Raw genomic sequence first — 9,134 nt, forward strand, 5'->3', positions numbered from 1 at the left:
CGCAAGCGCAAGCAAACGTATTTGAAAATATACAACAATGCGGCGGCTTGGCACGACTTGCAACATCCGGGTCCTTACAAGTTGCCAAATCTGTAGAATTATTTCGCCAAATAATAAACAAGATTTCGCGGTTTTTCTGAAAATATCTTTGAACTGATTTATATTAACGTGTTCTTCTACTTCTGTTGCTCAGTCAAAAAACTAAAAATAGAGTAGAGATTTAAAAAGAGGAAAAAGTTCGTCGTAAATAATTATTCCTTTCGATAAGAAAATTAAGAATAGTATAAATAAATAAATTTTAAAAAAAACGGAACAAATTTTGAATTTCAGTTACAAGCATAAAATTAATTTTTAAATCGTTAAAATTATAGCAAACATTTTAAAGAAAATAATCGAAAAAAGATGTCAAAATCTAAGTACATACCGTAAAATGCTTCGAATAAATTTTTTTCTTCTTTTTTTTTAAAAAAATATATATGAACGCTTGCTAAGAAAAAGGGGTCAACAAATTAATAATTAAATTGTGTTTTTAAATTATTATTATTATTTTAACTTATAACAATTATTGTTTGTCACGCGTCGTATTGAATTTACTTTAGTTCATAAATTGAGAAAAAAACCTTTCATTTTTTTAAAATGAAATATTTTAATTAATTATTTTCCCCCCATCAATTTGGAGCTATAGCTTTCTTCTTAATACTTAAAAAGAAAATTTAAAAAATTTTGGATACTGAAAAAAAAATTTTTTTTTTTCCGTTTCTATGATTATGTAGTAAGAATAAAGTGCGATTTTTATTAATTTTTTGTGTTATAATCTATTGTTAGGTCAAAAATATTTGATTTAGTAAATCTAATTAAACTTTTAAAATTGTTTATGAAAATTTCAAGTGCACACATAAAAAAATATTTCTTAGAAAAAAATGAAATATTTACATACAATTTTTGAAACATTTTAATGAATATTTAACCTGCTTACGCCTTTCTAAACAACTGCTGCAAACGCATCATGTATTTTTATCCTTTATTTTAAGCCGAGAGGCACAATTTAGTATATGGGCAATAATAACTTATATCAATCCTGATTTATATATTAACTAAAGACAAAGTAATATTCACAGTTGTCATTTAAAATTTATTGCGTTCTCAAGACAGTTTTGTGACAAGAAGAGATAACAAATTTAGCGCCAATGCAGAGGTATGTTTCGCATACTTTTACTTTATAAAAAATATATGTAATTTAAATAAAATAAAAAAGTTATTGTAATAAATTTTAGTAAAAAGTACTAAACTATTTTATTCTTATAACTACTTGGAGTTAAATATCTTCTTGAAGTTGAGCCTTTCAAACATTTTCTAAGTAGGGGTAATGATTATATTTTTAACCTGTATATTAAACCTATTACTGATAGGCGGTCGGAGGTTTACGCTCCCGATAAAAATTAAAAAAGAAAAAAAAAACATTTTCGGTATAAATTCAAAATACATTTTCGTATGAAAAGTCTAAATAAATAAATGAGAGCCGCGATGGTTCAGGTGATAGAGCGTTCGCCTTCCAATGAGGCGAACCGGGTTCGAATCCCAGTCGATACGAATTCCGCATCCGGCTTGCACTGACCACAGTGCTGACGTGAAATATCTTCAGTGGTAAACGGATCATGGGTTAGAGTCCCCTTGCCGTTAGGCTAACCGTGGGAGGTTCTCGTGGTCATCCTCTCCATGTAACGCAAATGCGGGTTAGCTCCATCTAAAAGTCCTCCACGAAGGCAAATTTCTCCCATTACTTGAACCAGCAGTTCCCTTGTCTTCTGGTTTGGGTTCAAAATTAAAAGGTTACGGAGTTGATTATTAGTAGTCGTAAACCCATAATATTGGGTCGGCTGTTCAACGACGGTTATAGTATATTATAAAATAAATAAATGAGATGAAAAATATACTATCAATCAAATTTCTGACTCTTTTTCTTTTTTTTAATCGTCGAACAAATTTAAAATTAATGCTATAATATTCTATACAAACATTACTATTATATTAAACATTACTTTTATTGATTGTCTGCATCGAAAATATAGAGGTTTGATATATATTCATTTTTATTTTTCCTTCAATCAAACTTTCAATCATTTATCAAAGAAAAAAAATTTCTAATCGCTTCGGAGGGAGATGTACGTTACTTAATTTTCGCCAATAAAGCAATAACGGACTTAAAAAGATAAAAGCATTATTAAGAGCAACAAATTGATTGGCTGCTAGACATTTTACAGGTTGAACTCCGGGAGCAATAAAAAATTACAATTTCATAAGTGAGTGAAATCGGATGGTTTTTCAAGTTTTATTGCTAAATCGTTATTAAATGTGCATTAAAATTCAATTTTTATTTACAAATATTTTTTTGCGAAGGAACAAAATAAAAGTATTTTATTTCATACACTATTGTATTTTGTCTCCTCCCCCCTCCTCTTGTATGTTAGAGTTATGAATATGCATTTTTAACATCACTGTAGCCAAGGGGGATGGTGAGCCATACAAAGCAAAATTATTTGCCTTCCCCATAAAACTTTTAAAAAAAGAAAGAAAAAAAAATCAAATAAATTTGTTATTTTTACTAGTGAAATCATTAATTACACTAATTGAAATATTTATTTGTACTAATATTTACTAAACAAATCTAGAAAATATGTAATAAAAAAATCGAAACTAGACGAAAATTTATCAATTAAAACAGATAGAATGCCACCGGCCGCTTCAACTGCAATTAAAAAAATCAAATTCTGATTACAAATTTAATTTTTTACTGGTGAGAATTATCACATAAACGAAAATCTAAATTATTACTCTCATTTATGGATAATATCGCAGCTGTTTAAGAGACAATTGCTTGATTTTTATAGAACAATAGTAATGAAAAATAGAATTAAACACACATGAAAGAATTTATGAAAAATAAAAATTTTGTGTAATAATTTTTAGCCTTACGGCAAGAATAAATTATGCTGGGCATGAAAAAGATTTTATAAATTAATAAAAATTAAGTAGGTATAGTTCAGATCTTTGCGTAGGTTTTTTTTTAAACTAAACTTTTTTGTACAACCTCATCTTACAATACCGAACGATTTAATATTTTCCCTACATCGTCATTACTGCGTCAAAATTTACTTTATACATTGCGAATTTCTAGTATTTTTACAATGATTTTGATATTTAGAACTGTTGCATAAAAAATATGCAATCCCTACTTCTTCTTCTTAGAAGACAAAATTTGCTGGTAAATTTAATTTGCATAGGCGTAGCGTCCAAGCGAGGCACGTGCCCATTCAGTATTTTGCCAAAATGCAAATTTTTTCTGAATTGATTGCATAATTAAAAAACAAATTTTATAGCTGAGGAAAAGTTAAGATTATTACATCCACTATCCCATTTTTTTTTAAAAAAAATTCTAATATTCAAATCTTCTCATTATTTTTTTACTTAGTTCGGATTCATCAAAGATAAAAGGTCACTTTTAAAAAGAGAAAGATATTTTAAATTATTGACTTAATGATCGTCTGCTTCAAGAAACGTTTTAGGTATTTTGTTCCATGTACTTACTCATGGGCGCTGGTAAAAGCAGCTGTTTGAAAAAGCAAGTGAACATCTGTCATTTTTTCAAAATAAAGTAAAAGAGATCACACCGAAGGAAATTAAAAAATAAAATCGATTATTTTCATAAGGCCTAATTATTATTGAATTCAATTATCTAAATAAGAATTTATTAAACAAAGCTTTAATTTTTTTTTCGCTAGTAATGCTTATTTTTATTTTTGTAAAAAAAGTTTCTAGTTACATAATTCAAACGCACACATTTAGTGCCTAGTATTTGTCAATTTTTGTTGAATAATTTGATTCTTATGAGCTTAAATATCAGCTGTCATAATTATCTTCTTTTTTTATTTTTATTTCTAAATAAATGCTTTCGTTTTGAACTGACTTTTTTCTTGATTTAGAATAATTTATATTTGAATTCTATGACTTAATGTCACTTACTTTAATTCATTCACTGCTTGGTGTCTATGAAAAAGATATCAAAATTTCTGTCTTCTAGTAAAATTAAGTTTTCTCATGTCCCTTGTTATGTTAAAAAATGATAATCTATCAAAAATAAAGTTTCATTATTTTCGGAACTATATAAGGCCATAATTTCCATATAATATGCGCTAAGTGTGTTTTCAAATATATTTTTCGCTTCAAATCATGTTTTTGCTAGTATTTTATTTCACTAACTTTTTATTTTTAATTAAACGAAATATGACATGGGAAATCGTCTTAAATCTCTCATGGGTAATCGTCTTTTTTCAGAAAAAAAATATTCTTTTTTTTTTTTCTTCAAGGAAACTTTGAAGCAATTATACGTTTCTACCAGGATATTGGAAGTTTCGAAATGCTCTCGGGGTAAATTCTCTGTACAATTTAGTAAATGCTTAAATAAAATTTTATGCATTTTGGTTTTAGCGTAAATAATTGAGTTCGCATATTGACTACAGTTTCAGTTGTTACTTTAAGTTAGCATTTTGAAGTAATTATAAGCAAACTAACTTTATAATTACTTTAAAATCTTGCAATTTTTTTAAACTGAAATAACTCCTTTATTTATTTATTTATTTTTTTACATACTTTATTCAACGGTTCGCATTTTTGCATGCTTGGGAATTTTATGCAGTTGGAATTTAGCAGTAGCAAATTGCAGTTATTCAGAATTTTATGGTTGCGGTGTAAATAATTGTGTTCGCATATTGACTACAGTTTCAGTGGTTACTTTAAGTTATAAGATATTTTTAGTAGCTTTTTTTAACGAACTTTTCAGTAAGAAATAGTTTTGTTCCATAAGTATTTTGATTAAATGTTTTTTTTATTTGATTTTGTAAACATGTTCTGAAACGCTGTCTTCTCTTTCGAGTGAGTATTATAAGCGTAATAATGTAATGGGCATATTACCTTCATTAAACAAAAACCTTAAACAAAAAATTAGGATGTGATGAATATTTGCTTAGTTATCATATTTTCTGATTCATTATTTAATTCATACTAAAATTTACCTAAAAAAAGTAAATTTTCAAACATTTTATTTTGAAGCTTTTTTTAAAATAAATTTATCATTTGAAAATAAAAATGTTATGCAAATCAAGAGGGGACTTATTAATATTAGCATTTAAATAAAATATATATATATATAAGATTTTAAAAATAAATTTTAAATTCCGAGCTTCACGTCGCAGATCTTCTTCCACGTTCCACAACTAATCTACGACTTTCTACAACTTTCGATCTACGACTTTCAATCGCGAAAAAAGAACATTAAAAATTTGTTTTTGTTTTCTACAACAAAAAAGTGATTTTTTACATCAGAAAATATAAAAAATGCGCTTATTATAGTAAGACACAAGTTATTATTTTTTTAAATTTTTTTTAATTAAATCCATGAATTACAAATCCTAACAAACAGATACATTTTGGAATTTGTTTATGGTCCCTCTTTTTAAAAAAGCTTTCTCGTCGAATGTGTCTAGGAAATGATAAATGATAAGCATTTTAACAGTTATGTATGAGAGGTAGAGGTAGTAAAAGAGTGATTTTGTTTATTTTAATATTAATACTAGAGGTGGATGCTTTTCAAAAATATCGATTCTGAGAAACTCGACAAAAATGAACAAGATTCGCGATTTGTTTTAGTTGTGACGTAAAAAATGCATGAAGGATAATAGCTTGTTTCACTCTTAAGTTGTTTGTTATTAAGAAAGAGATGGGGAAAAAAAATATCTGACGTTAGAAAAGATTACGATACCGTCTGTAAATCCCTGGAATTCTGAAAATGAGAAAATATAAGAGGAGATATCTCTCACTTAATTNTTTAAATTTTTTTTAATTAAATCCATGAATTACAAATCCTAACAAACAGATACATTTTGGAATTTGTTTATGGTCCCTCTTTTTAAAAAAGCTTTCTCGTCGAATGTGTCTAGGAAATGATAAATGATAAGCATTTTAACAGTTATGTATGAGAGGTAGAGGTAGTAAAAGAGTGATTTTGTTTATTTTAATATTAATACTGGAGGTGGATGCTTTTCAAAAATATCGATTCTGAGAAACTGGACAAAAATGAACAAGATTCGCGATTTGTTTTAGCTGTGACGTAAAAAATGCATGAAGGATAATAGCTTGTTTCACTCTTAAATTGTTTGTTATTAAGAAAGAGATGGAAAAAAAAAACTATCTGACGTTAGAAAAGATTACGATATCGTATGTAAATCCCTAGAATTCTGAAAATGAGAAAATATAAGAGGAGATATCTCTCACTTAATTAATCATTAATTATTCAAAATTTATACGTTTGTAATGCTGAGAAATTTTTTTTAATCTTTCATTATTGTGAATGTCATAATTAAAAAAGCTATTCAAATTTAGTTTAATGACTCAATTTGGCAGTTTTTGCTTCATGTTTTTTGTTGTTGTTTTTTTTTTAATATGTGAATAGAGATAAATGTATAGTTTATTGAGTTTTTTTTTCGAAATAAATTCATTGATATAATTAATTTATGTATGGAGATAAACTTAGACAAATTATTTTAATGCACCCTACTAAAAATTTATGCACTTACTAGTTTTTCTTTTTAATATGGGAATGTATAAACGTTGGGTTAATTGAATTTTTTCAAAGTAAATTCATTGATCTGATCAATTTATGTACTGCGATAAACTTAGACAAATTATTTTAATATATCTTACAAAACAATTATGCATTTACTAGGTAATTTTTTTAAGTATGTGAATGTATAAATGTAGGGTTAATTAAATGTTGTTAAAATAAATTCATTGATCTGATTAATTTATGTATAGCGATAAACTTAGACAAATTATTTTAATGTATCCTACTAAAAAACTATGTATATTCTAGTTTTTTTCTTTAAATAATTCTATCTATTATGGAAAATACATTAAAATATTCCCAAAAATTCATTATATTTCTAAGCAATCTATTTTTCGCATGGCGATAAATTATCAATTGTTTTTTGTTTTGTTTTTACAGTTATTTGAATTTTTTTCAAAATAAATTCATTCATATGATTAACTTATGCATGGCGATAAACTTAGACAAATTATTTTAATGTATCCTATTAAACAATTATGCATTTACTAGTTGTTTTTTTTAATATATGTGAATGTATATATGTAGAGTTAATTTAATCTACTAGTTTTTTTTAAATAATTCTATCTATAATGGGAATTACATTAAAATATTTCCGAAAATTCATTATATTTCTCAACAATGGCCATAAATTGTTAATCGTTTTATTGTATCCGAGTAAAAAAAAATGCGCATTTAATTACTTTTTTTAAAACAGTTTTATTAAAAATTAAAATTGCATTATAATTCCAAAGGTGTATCAGACAAATTTATGTAGAGCCTAGTTTTTTTCCGTTTTATCCTCATCATGTCTTAAAGTTGAATTGAGCAGTAAGTTTTCGTAACTCAACAAGAGATTACTTTCACTTTATAAGCTTGTTTCTAGAAGTAGGTTAAAAAAGAAAAATTCTAGTGAAACTGGCCAAACCTATTTGGTGTGAATTGAATTGACCGATAAAAACTCGTTGATATTTCATTAGGTAATATTTGATTAAATAGCTTACAAATAGATGGTATGTTAACCGTTTGTAAATTAAGTCAACATTTATTTGCCATTATAACCAAAATAACTATCGTGATCTACAAATACACCAAACATTTAATTTGTCTATATTTAATAATGAATTTTTATTCACAAATATTATTGTATAAAGTTACACATTTTAGCGGGTAGGAGGTAAGGGTGTCATTCTACGAGGCTATAGATTTCTTAGAGCCTCTGAAATTTCTTTCAAAGCAATAAAGGCTCGCTAATTTTAGATATCTGCGTTAATCGATTAAATTTAATCAATTCAGTATATTCCTTTTGCTAAGTGCAATACTAACGAATCTTTAGAACAAAATGTAAAATGTGTTTGTAAAGTGTTAGCGTAAAAGTATATTCAAAAACGGATCGACTAGATAATTTTGTTGGTACTGGGTTAATACTTTTCCAGAACCCTTTTGATACTAATTTAGAAAAGGAGCACATTTTAAAATGCACCTTTATCCTAAAATTACAGAGAATATGTATTGCATAGTGCTTGGATTGAACATTTTAAAACCTTTTTTCAGCCTAAAATTACAGAGAATATGTATTGCATAGAGCTCGGAATGAACATTTTAAAACCTTTTTTTAGCCTAAAATTACAGAGAATATGTATTGCATAGTGCTTGGATTGGGAATTAATGTAAATATTATATTATTAAGATTATATCTAGCAGTCGCATCATCTATAATATGTAATTAAGTGACTCATAATTATCTTCCCAATTTTACGTGAGCACTGTAGTATATGCGAGTTGAGTGCAGAATTCTAATCGTCCAGCCATCACTGGGGCTCGAACCCGGGTCACCTTATTGGGAGGTGACCGCTCTATTCCTTCAGCTAGAGCGACTTCCCATATACCCTTCGTCCCGTATTACACGCTAGACTGAAAATATACTTGAAGTTCACTAGATATAAAATCGTGCTACAAATTTTAATTTTTTAACTCTAACTTTGTGTTTTAATGAATAAAACACCGTTTGTTCTTTTTAAAAATTTTATGTCCCAATAACATTTTCTTATAAATTTAAACTTTCAACTAGGACTTAATTTCAACTTTAACCAGCATTGATGATTTTCGAAATGAAATAAAATCACCAGAAGAAAAATTAGAATAGATCAGAAATAAAAATCATTTCATATTTTAAAAAAGGCTGTTTTTTTTTCTTCTTTTCTTTCTTTTTTGTGTGTGTGTATGAGTAAGACGAAAGCAGGACCGGATTAAGCGTACGCGGTGCCCTAGGGCCTAGGCCATTCAAATTTTTGGGTCCCTTGGATTAAATTTTTTTCTCGTATATTTTTTATTTATTCAAATATAAAAGTATTTATATATCTTTTCATTTAAGAAATCATATTTAAAATAAATAAAAAAATAATAATAAATTTTATTTTATTTTATTAAATTAGAACTAAAAAATAATCATAACATTTTGAAAAATCATTGTAATAAT

Source organism: Parasteatoda tepidariorum, chromosome 1, assembly GCF_043381705.1.
Source record: "Parasteatoda tepidariorum isolate YZ-2023 chromosome 1, CAS_Ptep_4.0, whole genome shotgun sequence".
Classification (NCBI taxonomy): Eukaryota; Metazoa; Arthropoda; class Arachnida; order Araneae; family Theridiidae; genus Parasteatoda; species Parasteatoda tepidariorum.